The sequence below is a fragment of the Macaca nemestrina genome, chromosome 14 (genome assembly GCF_043159975.1).
Source record: "Macaca nemestrina isolate mMacNem1 chromosome 14, mMacNem.hap1, whole genome shotgun sequence".
Taxonomy (NCBI): Eukaryota; Metazoa; Chordata; class Mammalia; order Primates; family Cercopithecidae; genus Macaca; species Macaca nemestrina.
Genome location: NC_092138.1, coordinates 33,882,498 through 33,903,129, shown reverse-complemented (window position 1 = coordinate 33,903,129; position 20,632 = coordinate 33,882,498). Strand labels below are relative to the sequence as shown.

The following is a 20,632-nucleotide window of genomic DNA, read 5'->3' as shown; positions in this document are numbered from 1 at the left end:
CTCACCAGGAGGGTCCTTGAAATGCCACTTTTCAACACAGTTTTAAGGGTAAGTCTGTAACACATAAAGCCATCTCATTTTGAGGGCTTTGTGTCCTTGTGTGTTAATGCAGAATCACAGTCTTAGCTTCGAAATAGAATCACCTGGGGAGCTTTAAAAAAAATCCCAAGGCTCAGGCACATACCCTAAACCAATTAAATAAGGATCTCTGGAGCTGGGACCCAGGCAACAGTTCTTTTTCCAAGTTCCTTACGTGATATAATATGAGGCCATCTTTTTGGTTCCTCTACTTTCTACTTGCCCCTCCTTCTCCCATGGGGCTGGCTACAGGAACCAGTCTCCAATACTTACACTGCTTTCCCCAGTTCCTTTTTCACCTTGGGTCTGTCCCCAAACTTCATGCAGAACAATGCCTGTGAACAAGTCACATGCCTTTGAGATTCTGTCCAGACCTAATTGAAATTCAATGGTAGCCACATCTTGACTTCAAGTTTGGGGCCCTACACGGTCATTGACTGGTAGATATCAACAGTACCTCATAGGTTGTCTAGTATGGTGGCTCCCAAATGCCAGTCCTGAGACAAATTCCCATCCTGAATAAGAATAATCCAGGGAGCTTGTTTAAAAAATTGTTTGTGTGTGTATACATATATATAATAGAAATCCATATATATATATATATATATATATATATATATAATTTCATTACCGGAAAGTCTCATTCAGTAGGTCTACAGAAAGACCTGAAAGCTGTGTTTTAACAAGCTAAGCTTAAAGGAAACTGATCTAGTCCAACACTGCCAACACATAGCAGTAGCAAGATCTCAATGGGATATGCCTTGTTCAAGGAAACTTGGCTAGTCAGGAGAAGAGATAGGATTAGAATCAGGTGTCCTGACTTCTGTGAAAAGAAGTCATGCTGTGGACAAATACAGTTTGCATTTCAAAACTTAAAAAAACAAACAAACAAAAAAACCACACAGTCAATGAATGTACTTGCCAATCTTACCAGTCAGACATTAGAGAAAGAGCAAAGCATCCTGGGAAATCAGATCTAGGACCTAGCTCCTGTTTGGTCACATAAGCTGTGTGGTTTGGGGCAAATATTTTCATCTCTTTGAACCCCAGTTTCTTCATCTTTCGAATGGGGGTAATAGTTGCCTCATAGAGTTTTGTGAGGATTAAATGATACAACATATCTAAAAGATGGATAGTGGAGCCTGGTACTGAGTAAACAAAACTGTTTGCTACCACTTCTACTATTATGATCATTATTATTAATGTTAATCAGCTTTTGTCTGACCTTATGATATGGTAGAAGGAGTCAGATGTTGGCACAAAGGGATCCTGCATGTTCTTTTAGTTTAGTGATGCTTGAGGCCCTTGTCCAACTCAGCATGTCAGAAAAAATGACCTGAATGAGGCTGAAGCTTTTTGTTTGTTAGATATATTTTTTTATTATAAAGGAAATACACATCATTGTAGAGTACATAGAAATGTTCAGTATCATTGCAAAATATTGCTTTCATTCTTTTAAATCAAAAGTATAATACTATCCATATAATTTTGTATCTTTATTTTCAAATTAACATTTCCTATGTTATTAATTTTTTGACAATATCACTTTAATAGCTGCATAATATCTAATCATATTGCTGTATTTAATTAACTATTTTCTGATTGTTAGACACTTACATTATTTCCAGCTTTGTTACAATAATTAACACTTTGATGAAGGTCTTTGTAGATAAAGTATTTTTCTGAGCTTCTGATTATTTCCTCAGGACTGAGTCCCACAATGAGAGTTTTGGGGTTAAATGATTTGCACTTTTAATGATTCTTTCTGTGTGTTGCCAAATTACTTTCTGGAAAAGTTGTATCAATTTGTTTGTGCTCTAGAAGCCAATGACACTACCAACTTTGAGTATTTTCTTTTTCTAATTTCATGGGTTAAAAGTAGTCTCATTTTAGTGCATTTAAAAACACTTACTAGTAATATTAGATTTTTAAAATATTTATTAGTCATTTATATTTTGTCCCCTGGAAATTGTCCATTTACTTGACGTATTTTTCTCTTGGAATTCAGTGAGTTAGTATCTTCCTTATCATACAAGTATTCATGTAGAATTGACAGATAACTTTGTAGACCTCTTTTCATAGATCTTTTTAGCAAATCTATAGTGTAATTAGTATGTACATCTCTCTACTATCATAAAAGTTTGCCAACTAAAGGAATTAATATACAAATTGTACAGGACTTGGGACATTAGCTCTGGAGCAGTGAACATCCCACGTTTCCCGTAAGTGATAGTTTGGTGGAATGACAAGGTTTGGAGTTAGGTGGATCTGGATCTAAATCCTAGTTTTGTTGCTTACTGGTTTTGCAGTCTTGGTTTTGTTGTTTTATATTCCTGTGTCTTACTTTCCTTTTCCACAAAATGGAAATTATATGTTCAGTTTCAGGACTCATGTGAGGATTCCAAGAGATAGGGCTGATATCAACACCCCGACACATATATCAGTGCCTTCAGGGTCTGGCACCAGAAACTACCAATGATCTTAAGGAATCCAGGTCCCTGGCCCAGAACTGCCACCCAGGGTATTGGTGACCTGGCCTGACCTGGTGGTTTTGGCCCTGTGGAGCAACTTTAATGCTAGTTATGCCAGCACCAGGGGCTTAGTGGACAGCAGATACCTTAGCCGTGGAGATCTCTGAAAGTATTCAGAGCTAAAGAAGAGGAAACCCATATATCTCATGTGGCCATGGAGAGGACTGATTTCAAATCCACATGAGATGCTTTTTGGAGACTCCAAAAATTAGGGCAGGGAGAGGATTTTGCAGTGAGCTAGAGCCAGAGAACTATTGCTTTCTACTGCTTTTGTGACCCTACTTTAACATCATGCCATGTGGCTTATGGGTAACAAACAGATTGGGAAATGGAGGCCCACAGAGGTGTAATGACTTGCTCAAGATCTCGCAGCACATCATCTCCAAACTCAGGTTTTCTAACTGCTTGCTCCCTGACCTTTCTTCTTCATCACCTGTCACAAAGTAAATTTACCCAAGTCAGCAAATTTTTACCTTAGGTTGTCATAGCTCTGTTAACTAATTGAATTTATTGGAACTGGATACAAACACCAAGGCTGGAATGAGGAAAGAATCACCATATCCTCTTAAATCTGGTTCAATGGTGGAAGGACCCTGGGGCCATTCAGAGTAGGTCAAGGGACCCAGGGGAGGTCAACTGGGTTCTGAGGCTTCTTGAAAGGGTTGGATGCCTCTAAGAGAGGTCTAATAGATCCCGATGTTTCAGGTTTAAACTAAAACCCTAAGTCATGTTGAAAGTGCCCTTGTTTAACCCAGGGCTATCTAGGGTACTACAGGTGAGATGCCAGGTGTAAGCTAGGTTAACGCCATCCCCAGGGCTGGTGAGGGGAATAGTCACCAGAACCACGGAATTCTGCCTCTCTGTTTTTCACACTTGAAGGCTTTGTCTGCACAGGAGAGCACGTGGAGCAGAAGTGACATTTCAGATGATTAGAGCAGAAGCCCTTTACGGAGTAGCATTACCGGATATTTTTATTTGCTATATCTGGCAAGTTTATGAGCAACTGAGGATTTACTTTAACTGAACCGTTTGGTTTAGCTGTCTACAATTAATTGATCAATTTCACAGGTTAATTGGCTTAGGGCTTCATTTCACTTTGCGGTATAGACTTTGATCGCCACCAGAGTTATTTCTTATGCTTCTAATTTGTTTCAATTATGGCACTAAGATGCTCAGTAAAAATGGGTGGTAATGAGGCCAGGCGTGGTGGCTCACGCCTGTAATCCCAGCACTTTGGGACGCCGAGGCGGGCGGATCATGAGGTCAGGAGATTGAGACCATCCTGGCTAACACAGTGAAACCTCGTCTCCACTAAAAATACAAAAAGTTAGCTGGGCGTGGTGGCGGGTGCCTGTAGTCCCAGCTACTCAAAGGCTGAGGCAGGAGAATGGCTGAACCCGGAAGGCGGAGCTTGCAGAGAGCCAAGATCGCGCCACTGCACTCCAGCCTGAGCAACAGAGCGAGACTCAAAAAAAAAAGGGCGGAAATGATTTCTCTTCTGAGAGCTGCTCTTATTTTAGTTGTGGGCTGAAGAGAGCAGGCATGACTGCCCATGACTGGCCATGCTTTTGAAGGTCAGAAATACAAAATGGCCCTGGACAAGCCCCCTTCTGCAAGTGGCCTTTTGTAGCACCTTTGTGTGTGAGAATGAATGCTGTCTCTCATAAGGGCAATAGTGTGGATTGAGGGAGTGAGGAAGTATAAGGAGAAGACAGGCAAAGCAGCACGGGGACAGTGGCTGAACAGGCCCATTCATTGCTCATTGGGCCAGGTTGGGCTGTTTGGTGTTCACCTAGGTAACCTGTTGCCAGGAGGACAACAATAACTTCCCCATGACAACGCTGGAGCAAGATCCCTGGCACTGCAAACAGAGCCAGAAAAGTCTGCCCTAGCTTGAACTTGCTGATTAATGAACATGCATTTGTGCTACAATTGTTTCAGGAAGGGTGGAGGGGACAGAGGGCACTGACCAGCTTCCTTGCCTCTCCAGCCACCAGCTCCTTGACAGCCAACCTTTTCTGTCCACCTACATACTCTGGAGCTCCCGTTTTTTTAATTGTTGCTTGTTTTGAGAGGTTCTATGATCTCTCTGTAATTTGTAGAAGGACCAAATGTTATATCCAGAAAGCTCATTGGAAAACAGATTTAGAACCTGCCTGGAATTTACACTATCAGATGGTCTTTCACTGTCCCCCTGACAGTTTCTTTACCTGTAATAGCATCAATTCCTATTACCTAAATTTGGGTGAATTTATATGAGATCACACTGCTCAGTCACACTTGCTGTAACTGTTTGTCTTGATACTCAAATTCAAGCCCTCTGAATTATGAGACTAGCATATTGTCTGCCTCATGAAGAGGTCACTTTTGTTTCCAAGCACTTAAGCTCCTAATAGGAACCCTAGTCCTTTCCTCTCCTGCAGAGGTCATCAGAGCAGACAAGGTGGCACCATTCCAGGTAGGATTTAAGGAATCCAAGAAATTCCCAATGCAAAATGGTTTTCCCTGGCATTGCCTGCAATTCCACCTTTTTCTAAAGCATTGTTTGGAGCTTTATGATAATATAGTTTCTCTTGGGAGGATATTTCCAATCAGGTGTAACACCTGGAAGTGATGGGGAATCAAAACAGATGAAATCGTTGGGGGTGAGGGGGGCATCACTTGCTTTACAATTACTTCTAGAGCCACCCTTCACAAATTCCCATGGGAAGCTAATAGCATTATTTGACAAAGGGGCCTCATAGCCAAGTATGTTAGGGAAACATTGGGTTAAAACAAATTGAATAGATCCCTTTTCTGAACTATTGTTTCATGTATCAAATTTGGGAAACTAGCCCAGAGCCATGTTGAAAGGTCATTGAGCAAAATCTTGTTCTGTCACTTTTAACAGCTCAGAAAACTAGAAATCTCTCCTTCTGTTTTAAGATTAGATTATTTGCTTATTCTCAAGCAAATTAAAGTCAATTTTTTAAAAAGGCGTAGTTTCTTTCTTTCTTTCCCTCCCTCCCTTCCTTTCTTCCTTTTTCCTTCCTTCCTTTTTTCTTTCCTTTCCTTCCCATCCCCTTCCCTTCCATTTCCTTTTTCCCTTCCCCTGCCCCTCCCTTTCCCCTTCCCCTTCCCATTTTCCTTTCCTTTCCTTCCCTTCTTCCTTTTCTTTTTCCTTTCCTTTCCTTCCCTTTTCATTCTTGTCTCACTGTGTTGCCCAGGCTGGACTCAAACTCAAGTGATCCTCCTGCTTCAGCCTTCTGAGTAGCTGGGACTGTAAGAGTGCAGCACCTGGCTAAGGTTTAGCTTCTTAATTTGTAAAATTGGAGTAATAACCTGTCTTATAAGGTTGTTCTGAAGATTGAAGGAGATGACTTAGATAAAGCAGCTGTCACAGAGTAAGTGCTCAATGTTATAAAAATTAGAGAGCTGAAAACGTTAACATTGAACCAAGATTAATGTCAGTCCTGTTAGTGACCATAATAAAGATTGTAAACAAAGAACAATAATACTGCCCATCCCAGAAATATTGATACTATCATGTATAAGGTTCAGAATACATAGTGTCTACAAACCAGTAGATATTTTGATATACTTACTGAATAGATGGGTAGAGGAACACCTGTCTCCATTTGTATCAAATTCAATCTGTATAAATAGAGAGCACATGAGGCTGACTCCCACGTATTAGCTACAATAGTTCAAAGATTAGAGAACTTTCTATCTCATCTAATAGTCCAGAGGTAGGTTGGTAGTTTAGAGTGAGTATACTGCTCTCTGCCCTAAGAAGGCATCCAGAGCCCCAGGTGAGCTGGTCTGTTTTGCTGTCTTCAATGTGGAGCTTCCATCTGGGTGCAAGGCTGCTACAGTTGTCACTGTTTCAGCCAGCAAGACAGGGGAGAGAGGAAGATGGAAGTAAGTGGTTTTGTTAAAAAGATTCTGTGCACTAGAACTTAGTCACATGGCCACATTCAGCTATAAGGAAGGCAGCTGTTAGTCCCCAGCTGAGCAGCTGTGTGCCCAGATAAAGCTTGGGTGCTTCTATCACTGAGAGGAAGAAGGTGATAGTGGGTAACGAGGGCCAGTTAACAGCCCCTGCCTCCAAAACCTAGCCCAGTTCTACACCTGGATCTGGAAAGGAAAGGCACTGTCAGTGAATGTTGACTATTAGGGTCAGCATGTCGATCCTATAGCATTGAATTGGGGTATTTTCTTCTATGTTGGGATTTCCACTTCAAGAGATTTAGATAAGCTGAAGTGGATTTGCAGAACTACAACCAGAATAGTTAGTGATGGAATGGGAATCCAAAGGATATGAGAAATCCTTGGAGGAATTAAGTCTTTTTAATCTAAAAGAGAGAAGATTTAGGGGTAACAGGTTTCTGTCTTTAAGTACATAAGGACTCCCAAGTTGAAGAAGAGCTAGGAAGGGCTCGTGCTTTAGTCTCCCTAGTATCTTTCCACTCCACCCCTTGCACCAGTCGACAACCTGGGCATTGTGAATTTCTTTTTGTTCCTGTAATAAATCATATTTTCTCTTGTTTCTGGGCCTTTGTCCATGTGTTCTCTCTGAACCACTCCCAATTTCTCTCTTCCCACCCAGATGTTCATCTGGTTATTTCCTGCTAATCTTTCAGGTCTCACCTTAGACATTCTGAACTTTGGGAAACTTTGGCTCACACCCAAGTCTTTGACCAGTGCCTGTCTTCCATATTTCTTCATCGTAACCCATCACACTCTATCATCATTGTGTAATCGGATGAATTTACCACTGACCACTGTCACTCAAGTACAGACTCCACAGATTTCCCTGCAGCTCCATTATTTCTCTGGTTGTCAAGAACTGCAACTTCTGTTTCAAGGGACCAGTCAGTGTCATGAGCTGTTGAAATGGGAGAGAAAGGTCAGTGATGGTAGCTTGGGTGGTACAGTGGGTTGAATAGTGTCCCCCCAAAATTCATGTGTACCCAGAACCTTAGAATGTGACCTTATTTGGAAATAGGGTCTAGATGGAATTAGTTAAGATGAGGTCATAGTGGATAAAGGTGTGCCCTAAAACCAATGATTGATGTCATGAGACAAGGAGAGGATGCAGAGACACACACACACACAAAAGAAGGCCCTGTGAAGATGTAGGCAGAGATGAGAATTATGCTGCCACAAGCCAAGGAATGCCTGTGGCCTTTAGAAGCTGGAAGAACAAAGGATTCATCTCTAGAACTTTCAGAGGGAGTGTGGGCCTGCTAACAACTTGAGACTTACAACTTCTAGAACTGTAACAGAATACATTTCTGTTGTTTTAAGTCATGCAGTTTATGCTAATGTGTTATGCAGCCTTAGGAAACAAATACAGGTGGCTCAGGGCAAGATGGGCCTCTTTGCTCCTGGACAGTCTTATGGTGACATGCATGTAGCTGCCAGTAAAGGGTCCTAACCACACACTGCAATGCGAGGCACAGCTAACGCGATCCTTCAGCATGATGACACACAGTGCTTGCTCAAATGGCAAAGGTGATCTGCAGGCATCAGCTTTACCCACTACTGGCTCCCCTGGTGCTGGTGGTGGATGATCCTGAAAAGTCTCTCAGCATCGATTCCATTTTTTCTAAGTTATTCCCTGAGTTCAGTCCCTCTTCTCAGCAGGCTCCCATTCCCTCCCAGGTATTGCCTCCGACTTAATCTCCACCTCTCTTCATCTCCATCTCAACCTTCATCTCCACCTCTCTTCATCTCCATCTCAACCTTCATCTCCACCTCTCTTCTCCATCTCAACCTTCATCTCCACCTCTCTGCATCTCCATCTCAACCTTCATCTCCACCTCTCTGCATCTCCATCTCAACCTTCATCTCCACCTCTCTTCTCCATCTCAACCTTTATCTCCACCTCTCTTCATCTCCATCTCAACCTTCATCTCTGCCTCCCTTCATCTCCATCAACCTAAGTGGAGGTTGTTTAATTTCTCTGGGATTTTGACTGACTGGGTCCTTCTCTTTTCAATTAACTATCAAGGCGTAAACACTACCCCAGTGGTTTTCAAAGTGTGATCCTTGAACCAATAGCATCAGCAATACCTGGAAAGGTTTTAACAGTGCCAACTCGCAGGGCCTATGCCAGACCTACTGAATCAGAAACTCTGGATGGGTACCAGCAATCTGTGTTTTAATAGGCCTTCCAGATGATTTGCATGTGCACCAAATTATGGGAACCATTTGTCTACACCTTGCTGTCTTGGGATCCCTGCTTTTTGATTTTCCTTTCCTTCTATTGGCAAAATGCAGACATCACAAATAAAAAATGATTTGGCTTTCAAAACGTTTATGATATGGGTTTTGGGAGTATACATTGCATTTCCTAAAAGTAAGTTTTGGCCATTTCTGTGTATTTGCATTCCTGATTAAGTGTTAATTTTCATTAAGGATATGTGAAAACCTCCAGCTGATTTGGGAAGGGCCCTGTTCAAGGAAATATGGGAGAGAAAAACACAAAGATTAATTGAAATTAATTGATATACTAAAATAAGCATAATATCACCCTGCATTCATTTATTCACCTATGTCCCCATCTAGACTTAGAAGCTTTCTGAGGGCAGGAACTGTTTCAGTCTAATTTGCCATTGTATTACCAGCCCCTGAAGTAGGCCTCGACACTTGAAGAAATGACAGTATTAATATGTTATAAAGATTGTGAGTTCCCCATTGCTAGAGGTGTGTAAACACTGGCTAGATGCTACTGGCATGGACATGCTGGAGGAGGTTCGCCTATCAGGTGGGTGGGCAGACTAGATGAATTTTAAAGTTCTCTCTCATCCTGGAATGCTGTGATCCTTTGTTATAGAACCCTGTAGAGATAGAGGGTGGGGTTGTGCTGTAATTGGCACTGTGTGTAGCACATTCTTGTTAATAAATGCTTTCTAGCCTGTTGACTTCTCCAGTGAGGGTGAGGTAGATGGGGTTATGGTGGTTTTATTATAGACCCCCAGATACCATCTAGTTCTAGGACAAATGAAAGGCATTTGAAATACCATTAAGGGTCATTTTACCATTCGGAGGTATCTGTTTTTTTCAGTCGTCAATATTTGTAAATTTGGAGAATTACCCTAATGTCAAAATGAAAACATTAATTATCAGAAACAAGCTAACAGAGAAAAATCTGAGAGTATGAATGTGAAAAAATGGCACTGCACACACACACATGCGAGGTTTCCCCTAACTGGTCAACATGCAGGCCTGGGGGTTGTGGACTCAGAACATTATCTCGGGAGTGGGCTTCAGAGAGCTTTTGGTTCAAGGAAATGGAGGCCCACAAAGGTAGAACATTTTTTGATCTCACACAGTTGCCCAAGTTGGCAGTATATTAGTGGATTGAAAAAGGTCTAGGCTGTTTCTTTAAGTGTTAAAACGATAGCCTGGCAAGCAGGCAAGATTTGAGAGAATCTTATTAATCATTCTAAGCCTTTTGTAACAAATGCTGTTTGGTGCCCTTACACTGGCCTCAAGAGCTGTGGTCACTGGAGCTTATGAGAAGCAGTTAGGGAAGCCTGTGCCAGTCCCTATGTACTTGTTCTTCTAAACCTAGCCCCAAACCTTTCTCCTTTGCAGGTACTTCCAGCCTATGTTTCCAATTCTGTCTTATTTTTTTCTTCTTACTGTTGCTGTAGATTCCATTTTTTATTGTGATAAAATACATATAACATAAAATTTACCATTCGAACTACTTTTTGGTGTGTAGTTCCATGACATTAAGAACATTCACATTGCTGTGCTGTCATTACCACCATCCGCCCTCGAGAATTTTTCATCATCCTAAACTGGAACTCTACCTATTAAAATTAACCCCCATTCCTCCCTCCCTCTGGTAGCCACTACTCCATTTTTTGTCTCTAAGAATTTTACTACTGAAAATACTTCATGTAAGTGGAGTCTTACAGTATCTTTTTGTGACTCAGCTATTTCGCTTAGCATAATGTCTTCAAGATGTATCCATCTTGTAGCATGTGTCAGCATTTCCTTGCTTTTTAAGGCTGAATAATATTCCATTGCACATATATACCACATTTTGTTTATCTATTTATCCACTGATGGACATTTAGATTGTTTCTACCTTTTTCACTATTGTGAATGATGCTACTGTGAACATTGGTGTATATATATTTCTTCAATAGACTATTTTTTCTTCAACTTTTATTTTAAGTTCCAGGGCACATGTGCAAGATGTGCAGATTTGTTACATAGGTAAATGTGTGCCATGGTGGTTTGATGCACAGATCAACCCATCACCTAGATATTAAGCCCAGCATCCACTAGCTGTTATTCCTGAAGCTCTACCTCCCCACCAACCCCTGACAGGCCCCATTGTGTGTTGTTCCCCCCAGTGTGTACATGTGTTCACATCATTCAGCTCCCACTTATAAGTGAGAACAGGTGGTGTTTGGTTTTCTGTTCTTGCGTTAGTTTGCTGAGGATAATGGCCTCCAACTCCATTCGTGTCCCAGCAAAGGACATGATCTTATTCCTTTTCATGGCCGTATAGTGTTCCATGGTATATATGGACCACATTTTCTTTATCCAGCCTATCATTGATGGGCATTTAGGTTGATTCCATGTCTTTGCTATTGTGGATAGTGAACAGACTATTTTTAATGATGTGCAATAATTATGAGATCAAAGGATATCTCCCTCCTCTTCATATAACTGAGCCTTAAAAATTTTTTTTTGATATGAGGTCTTGCTGTGTTGCCCAGGCTGGTCTCAAACTCCTGGGCTCAAGGGTTCCTCCTGTCTCAGCCTCCTGAGTAACTGGGACTGCAGGTATGTACATCCATGCTTAGTTGTATAACTGAGTCTTGAACTGACTATTTACTTCCTTCCAACAAGTACCTGCTAACCCTTTCACCTAGCTGGCTCCAAGTTAGACACTGTCCCCACTGAGAAACCAAACAAGCACAGAGAAAGTCCATGCCCTAAGAGTCTTACACTTGGATGAGGAAACAGACTTTGTGGAGTTTTGAATGCTATGTTGTATTTTCAAATTCAATCGAAATTCAGAGAAGGAGAGATTGACATGGACCTGAGTGTTAGAGAAGGTGTGTTAGTTTCCTATGGTTGCTGTAGCAAATTACCACAAACAGTGTTGTAAAATAACACAAATTCATTATCATTATTATGGATGCCAGAAGTCTTAAATCAAGTTTCACGGGGTTAAAGTCAAGGTATCAGCAGGGCTGGTCCCTTCTGGAGGCTTTGAGGGGAGAATCATTTCCTTGCCCTTTTCAACTTGTAGTGGTTTCCTGTATTCCTTGGCTTGTGGTCCCTTCCTGCATCTTCAAAGTGCAGCAATCCAGTCTTTGCTTTCATCATCATATTGCATTCTCCTCTGACTATAGCTCCTCCCACCTCCCTCTTATAAGGACCATGATTACACAGGGCCCGCTGGATAATCCAAGATAATCACCTACCTCAAGACCCTTGACTTAGTCACATCTGCAAAATCCCTTTTGCCATATAAAGTAATATGTTCACACATTCTGGGGATTAGGATGTGCGCTGTGGAGTCTGCCCCCAACTAGACAGTAGGCTTTGCAGGATCCTCCTCCTCTTATATAGGATTCAATGAACATGTGCCCAAGGTCCACTGTGAACCTAGACTCCCCTCATTGCACCTGCTTGAGTGTTCTGTATCCTGAAAGTGCCCAGCAATTATTTCTGACAAGTGGGAAATCCCCTGATCCCTGAGAGCACAGCAGCAATGGAGAACATTGGCAATGAATGCTCACAAGTCTGTGACAAATTCATTCCTCAGAAACATTTATAGAGCTTCTGCAAGTGCTGGGCACTCTGTTAAGCTCTGTGGACACAGGTAACTGGGACATAGCCCCTATGTCTAGAGCATCTTTTTATTCTTTTTTTTAAAAAAAGAAAAAAAAAACTTTGATCTTAAGGTCAGAGGTACAAGTGCAGGTTTGTTACGTAGGTAAACTTGTGTCTTGGGGGTTTGCTGTACAGATTATTTTGTCACCCAGGCATTAAGCCTGGTACCCATTAGTTATTTTTCCTGATCCTCTCCCTCCTCCCACCTTCCACCCTCTGGTAGGTCCCAGGATGTGTTATTCCCTGTATGTGTGCATGTGTTGTCATCATTTAGCTGCCACCTATAAGTAAGAACATGCAATATTTGGTTTTCTGTTTCTGTGTTGGTTGGCTAAAGATAATGGCTCCCAGCACCATCCATGCCCCTGCAAAGGATACAATCTTGTTCTTTTTTTGGCAGCATAGTATTCCACGGTGCACATTTACCACATCTTCTTTATCTAGTCTATCATTGATGGACATTTAGGTTGATTTCATGTATCTTTTTATCCTTTATTTCTCAAGCTTCACATCATGAGCAAGATTACTTTGATAGATGAAAAAATAAAACCAAACATGATATATATCTTTAAAAAAGGGAGTTGATTTTGGCTCAAACTCTAGGTGGACGTGAATCCCAAGTGTACCTTGTCTGGTTCTAGTGCTAGTGAAGGTTAAAAGAAAGTAGAAAAGGAATCCTGGAGGTTATTAGTAGAAATGTGGATATTTTGCAGGAAAGGGAAGAATCATAGGGGAATCGAGAACAACTGGAAGGTGAAGTAGGGATGGTTTTGAGGGAAGTGGGCTTAGTGAAAAATTTCAGTGGGCTCTGAAAGTCTGTCACAAATGCTGATTTAAAGATGAACTGTATGTTGTTCCTTAGACCTTTATTTCTTTCATGTTTGTCCAAACATTATGCCCTAGCACATTTTTCAGGGTTCTAGTCACCACATTAAGGGGTACTCTACCCTTTTTAAGTGGTTTCAGGGGGAACTTGTCACTCATCAAGAACACATAAACAGCCCAAGAATAGGTCCTGTGCTAGCCTCAAATGTAAAACATACAGGAGAAAAAATGTGATTGTATTTGCAGCTTGGAAAACTCACATTTATGCATTCAAGGGTAGAGAGTTGGGTGCAGCTATGGGCTTTATAGAAATACCAGGTGGGTTCAGGTCCCAGTTTGAGGACTTACCAGCTGTGTGTCCTGGAAAAATTATTTAATTTCTGAGTGATTCTGTGGTCTCAGCAATTAACTGTGGACAAAAATAGTACCTACAGCATCAGGCTGTTGTTGAGGATTAAATGAAAGTATTTGACATATTATCCAGCACAGAGTAAGTTCTCAGTAAATGTTAGCTGCCATTCAGCATATAAAGAATCTACCCAAGGTTGTAGGGGTACAACTTTTAGTTTTTAAAGCAAGGTAAGAGAAAATGATGATAGAAGTGATTATTTTATTTTATTTTATTTTTGGAAACTTGAAACAAGTCACTCAGAGCCAAAGCAAATCAAATGACTTACAGAAAATAGTACAAAGCAAATCAAGTGATTTACAGAAAATGGTGCTTGCTGAGTCATTGGCAGACTTCCCGCTTCCTTGCATTTTTCTTAGTGATTTATTTGAATCCTGGACTATGTGTTCACATTGACCTCAGTCTCTTTATGAGAAGATATTTCAGAATCCACATCTACTGCCAAACTTATGTGCAAGAGGAGGAGAAAGAGTTTGAAATCATCAAGGAAGAATACGAATCATAATAATAACTACCATAATATAACTAATGTGTATTGTCTCTTACTGTTGACAAAGAACTTTTCACCTGTTTTATCTCATATGGTTCTCAAAACAATCCTGTGAGGTGTCTAGGGCAGATGTTATTGTCAATTCCATTTTACTGATGAAAATACTGAGGTCGAAAGAAGTTAAGTAACTTATCTAAGATGACACTGAAAATAAGTGGCAAGGGTCATGACTCCACATCCTCAGCCTATAGGAGAAGTCAACATCCTAAGCTCTCAGCATCACTATGAAGTGATCTTTAAAATAAAAACACCAAGCTTTATGTAGCCATTTTCAGAAGAGGGCACAGCACAAATAAAGATAAAGTGATGGGAAATTATCATGCACAGTTTAGGAAACATAAAATGCAGCTCTTCTAAATATGAGTTATGTGTGCAGGAGTTACGTAGGGTTGAGATGGCATATTGAGACAAGCACCGTTTTCAAAGAAGAATTAACAAAGGTGAGCAAATGAACAGATGTGAAGGGTCACAAAAAGACCAGAAACAGACCTAATATCAAAATTTTTGAGATTGAGTAAATGAAAGAATGACGATGGTGCTAAAAATATAAGAAAGTCATGCAGAGAGAGTGGTTTCACAGTTACTTATTTCTTAATATGTTTAGTTAGATGTACTGAATAGTAGAGATAAATGCTTCTTTTCATGATTCATTCAAACAACTTCTGCTGAGCCCCTATGATGTGCTAAAGGCTGAGGATTTAATAGCAATCAAACATAGACATGGTTCTGCCTTTAAGGAGCTTCCAGTCAAGTGGAGGAGATAGGTCCCAATCATACAATCATGCAAATGTGAGGCTGCTCTGGTGGTAATGACCACAGAGGGGACACACATGATGCTTTGAAGGTCTATAATAAATAAGGGAGTTTGACCTAGTTATGAAGGTCAGAAAATATCTCCTGAAGAAATGACACCCAAGCTGAGATCTGAGAGGTAAGTAGGAGTTAAATAGGTTAAGAAGACAGAAAGCATTGCAGGCAGGAAGGCATTCACATAATGGAATATTACACAGTAATATAAGTGAATGAATCCCTGCTATACACAGCTAAATGGATGAATATGGACAACAAAACATTGGGTGGAAAAAAGCAAGTTCTAGAGACTATACACAGCATAATACTCTTCTTATGAAGTTTAAAAGCAAGGAAAATGGAACAATATGTTGTTTACATATATAAATATATGTGATAAAATAAAACAGCACTTTGGGAGGCCGAGGCAGGCAAATCACCTGAGTTCAGGAGTTTGAGACCAGCCTGACCAACATGGCAAAATTGCTGTACTACAAATATCTGTACTACAAATACAAAAATTTACCAGATGTGGATCATAATCTCAAGATGGCCAAATAGGAACAGCTTTGGTCTGCAGCTCCCAGTGTGATTGACACAGAAGATGGGTGATTTCTGCATTTCCAACTGAGGCACCTGGTTTATCTCATTGGGACTGGTTGGAAAGTGGGTGTAGCAATGCAGGGCGGGGCGTTGCCTGTCCTGGGAAGCACAAAGGGTCAGGGAATTTCCCTTTCCTAGCCAAGGGAAGCTGTGACAGACTGTACTAGGAAAATCAGGACACTGCCACCTAAACGCTACGCTTTTCCAACAGTCTTAGCAAATGGCACACCAGGAGATTATATCCCACGCCTGGCTCAGTGGGTCCCACACCCACGGAGCCTTGCTCACTGCAAGTCTGAGATTAAACCGTGAGGCAGCAAGCCTGGCTGGGGGAGGGGAGTCCGCCATTGCTGAGGCTTGAGTAGGCAAACAAAGCAGCAGGGGAGCTCGAACTGGGTGGAGCCCACTGCAGCTCAGCAGGCCCACCTGCCTCTGTAGACTCCACCTCTGGGGGCAGGGCATAGCTGAACAAAAGGCAGCAGAAACTTCTGCAGACTTAAACATCCCTGTCTGATAGCTCTGAAGAGAGCGGTGGTTCTCCCAGCTTGGTGTTTGAGTTCTGAAAATGGACAGACTGCCCCCTCAAGTGGGTCCCTGACCCCTATGTAGCTTAACTTGAAGACACCTCCCAGTAGGGGCCGACTGACATCTCATCCAGCCGGCTGCCCCTCTGAGACAAAGCTTCCAGAGGGAGGATCAGGCAGCAATATTTACTGTTCTGCAATATTTGCTGTTCTGCAGCCTCTGCTGGTGATAACCAGGCAAAAGGGGTCTGGAGTGGACCTCCAGCAAACTCCAGCAGACCTGCAGCTGATGGACCTGGCTCTTAGAAGGAAAACTGACAACAGAAAGGAATAACATCACCATCAAGAAAAAGGACATCCACACCAAAACCCCAACTGTAGGTCACCATCATCAAAGACCAAAGGTAGCTAAAACTACAAAAATGGGGAGAAATCAGAGCTGAAAAGCTGAAAATTCTAAAAACCAGAGTGCCCCTTCTCCTCCAAAGGATTGCAGCTCTTCGCCAGCAACAGAACAAAGCAGGATGGAGAATGTCTTTGACGAGTAGACAGAAGTAGGCTTCACAAAGTCAGTAATAACAAAGTTCTATGAGCTAAAGGAGGATGTTTGAACCCATCGCAAGGAAGCTAAAAACTCTGAGAAAAGATAAGACGAATGGCTAATAAGAATAAACAGTGTAGAGAAGACCTTAAATGACCTGATGGAGCTGAAAACCATAGCATGAGAACTTCATGACACATGCACAGGCTTCAATAGCTGATTCAATCAAGTGGAAGAAAGGGTATCAGTGATTGAGGATCAAATTAATGAAATGACGTGAGAAGAGAAGTTTAGAGAAAAGAAAGTAAAAATAAATGAACAAAGCCTCCAAGAAATATGGGATTATGTGAAAAGACCAAATCTACGTTTGATTGGTGTACCTGAAAGTGACAGGGAGAATGGAACCAAGCTGGAAAACACTCTTCAGGATATTAACCAGGAGAACTTCTCCAACCTAGAAAGGAAAGCCAACATTCAAATTCGGGACATACAGAGAACACCACAAAGATACTCCTTGAGAAGAGCAACCCCAAGACACATAATTGTCATATTCACCAAGGTTGAAGTGAAGGAAAAAGTGCTAAGGGCAGCCAGAGAGAAATGTTGGGTTACCCACAAAGGGAAGCCCATCAGACCAACAGCAGATCTCTCAGCAGAAACTCTACAGGCCAGAAGAGAGTGAGGGCCAATATTCAACATTCTTCAAGAAAATAATTTTCAACCCAGGATTTCATATCCAGCCAAACTAAGCTTCATAAGTGAAGGAGAAATAAAATCCTTTACAGACAAGCAAATGCTGAGAGATTTTGTCACAACCAGGCCTGCCTGACAAGAGCTCCTGAAGGAAGCACTGAACATGGAAAGGAACAGCTGGTACCAGCCGCTGCAAAAAGCATGCCAAATTGTAAAGGCCATCGATGCTAGGAAGAAACTGCATCAACAAATGGGCAAAATCACCAGCTAACATCATAATGACAGGATCAAATTCACACATAACAATATTAACCTTAAATGTAAATGGGTTAAATGCCCCAGTTGAAAGACACAGACTGGCAAATTGGATAAAGAGTCAAGACCCATCAGTGTGCTGTATTCAGGAGACCCAACTCATGTGCAGAGACACACATAGGCTCAAAATAAAGGGATGGAGGAAGATCTACCAAGCAAATGGAAAACAAAAAAAAGCAGGGGTTGCAATCTTAGTCTCTGATATAACAGACTTTAAACCATCAAAGATCGAAAGAGACAAAGAAGGCCATTACATAATGGTAAAGGGATCAATTCAATAAGAAGAGCTAACTATCCTAAATGTATGTGCACCCAATACAGGAGCACCCAGATTCATGAAGCAAGTCCTGAGAGACCTAAAAAGAGACTTAGACTCCTACACAATAATAATGGGAGACTTTAACACCCCACTGTCAATATTAGACAGATCAATGAGACAGAAGGTTAACAAGGATATCCAGGACTTGAACTCAGTTCTGAACCAAGCAGACCTAATAGACATCTACAGAACTCTCCACCCAAAATCAACAGAATATACATTCTTCTCAGCACCACGTTGCACTTATTCCAAAATTGACCGCATAGTTGGAAGTAAAGCACTACTCAGCAAATGTAAAAGAACAGGAATCATAACAAACTGTCTCTCAGACCACAGTGCAATCAAATTAGAACTCAGGATTAAGAAACACACTCAAAACTGCATAACTACATGGAAACTGAACAACCTGCTCCTGGATGATTACTGGGTAAATAACCAAATAAAGGCAGAAAAAAAGGTGTTCTTTGAAACCAATGAGAACAAAGACACAACGTATCAGAATCTCTGGGACACATTTAAAGCAGTGTGTAGAGGGAAATGTGTAGCACTAAATGCCCTCAAGAGAAAGCAGGAATGATCTAAAATTGACACCCTAACATCACAGTTAAAAGAACTAGAGAAGCAAGAGGAAACACATTCAAAAACTAGCAGAAGTCAAGAAATAACTAAGATCAGAGCAGAACTGAAGGAGATAGAGAGACACATAAAACCCTTCAAAAAATCAGTGAATCCAGGAGCTGTTTTTTTGAAAAGATCAGCAAAATTATAGACTGCTAGCAAGACTAATAAAGAATAAAAGAGAGAAGAATCAAGTGGACGCAATAAAAAATGATAAAGGGAATATCACCACTGACCTCACAGAAATACAAACTACCATCAGATAATGCTATAAACACCTCTATGCAAATAAACTAGAAAATCTAGAAGAGATGGATAAATTCCTGGACACATACACCCTTTCAAGACTAAACCAGGAAGAAGTTGAATCTCTAAATAGACCAATAACAGGCTCTGAAATTGAGGCAATAATTAATAGCCTACCAGCCAAAACAAGTTCAGGACCAGATGGATTCACAGCTGAATTATCCCAGAGGTACAAAGAGGAGCTGCTGCCATTCCTTCTGAAACTATTCCAGTCAATAGAAAAAGAGGGAATCCTCCTTAACTCATTTTATGAGGCCAGCATCATCCTGATACCAAAGTCTGGCAGAGAAACAACAAAAAAAGAGAATTGTAGGCCAATATCCCTGATGAACATTGCTGCGAAAATCCTCAATAAAATACTGGCAAACCGAATCCAGCAGCACACCAAAAAGCTTATCCACCAAGATCAAATTGGCTTCATTCCTGGGATGCAAGGCTTGTTCAACATTCACAAATCAATAAACGTAATCCATCACATAAACAGAACTGAAGACAAAAACCACATGATTATCTCAATAGATGCAGCAAGGGCCTTCAACAAAATTCAACAGCGCTTCATGCTAAAAACTCTCAATAAAGTAGGTATTGATGGAATGTATCTCAAAATAATAAGCTATTTATGACAAACACACAGCCAATATCATACTGAATGGGCAAAAACTGGAAGCATTCCCTTTGAAAACTGGCACAAGACAGGGATGCCCTCTCTCACCACTCCTATTCCACATAGTGTTGGAAGTTCTGGCCAGGGAAATCAGGCAAGAGAAATAAATAAAGAGTATTCAATTAGGAAAAGAAGTTAAATTGTCCCTGTTTGCAGATGACATGATTGTATATTTAGAAAACCCCATCGTCTCAGCCCAAAATCTCCTTAAGCTGATAAGCAACTTCAGCAAAGTCTCAGGATACAAAATCAATGTGCAAAAATCACAAGCATTCTTATACACCAATGACAGACAGAGAGCCAAATCATGAGTGAGATCCCATTCACAATTGCTACAAAGAGAATAAAATACCTAGGAATAAAACTTATAAGGGATGTGAAGGACCTCTTCAAGGAGAACTACAAACCACTGCTCCACGAAATAAAAGAGGACACAAACAAATGGAAGAGCATTCCATGCTCATGGATAGCAAGAATCAATATTGTGAAAATGGTCATACAGCCCAAGGTAATTTATAGATTCAATGCCATACCCATCAGGCTACCAATGACTTTCTTCACATAATTGGAAAAACTACTTTAAAGTTCATGTGGAACCAAAAAAGAGCCTGCATTGCCAAGACAATCCTAAGCCAAAAGAACAAAGCTGGAGGCATCACACTACCTGACTTCAAACTATACTACAAGGCTACAGTAACCAAAACAGCATGGTACTGGTACCAAAACAGAGATGTAGACCACTGGAACAGACCAGAGGCCTCAGAAATAACACCTCACATCTACAACCATCTGATCTTTGACAAACCTGACAAAAACAAGCAATGGGGAAAGGATTCCCTATTTAATAAATGGTGTTGGGAAAACTGGCTAGCCATATGTAGAAAGCTGAAACTGGATCCCTTCCTTACACCTTATACAAAAATTAATTCAAGATGGATTAAAGACTTAAATGTTAGACCTAAAACCATAAAAACTCTAGAAGAAAACCTAGGCAATACTATTCAGGACATAGGCA

General features: G+C 41.0%; 1 long non-coding RNA gene across 1 annotated transcript; it reads right to left on the bottom strand.

Moving 5' to 3' along the window:
- Nucleotides 1-1,611: 1,611 nt before the first annotated feature.
- LOC139358128 (uncharacterized) lies at nt 1,612-7,376 on the bottom strand. The gene is made up of 3 exons (XR_011612524.1): nt 7,239-7,376; nt 6,194-6,242; nt 1,612-3,042 (listed from the first exon to the last, which is right to left on the bottom strand). It is a non-coding gene; the product is annotated as an uncharacterized lncRNA (long non-coding RNA).
- Nucleotides 7,377-20,632: the final 13,256 nt, after the last annotated feature.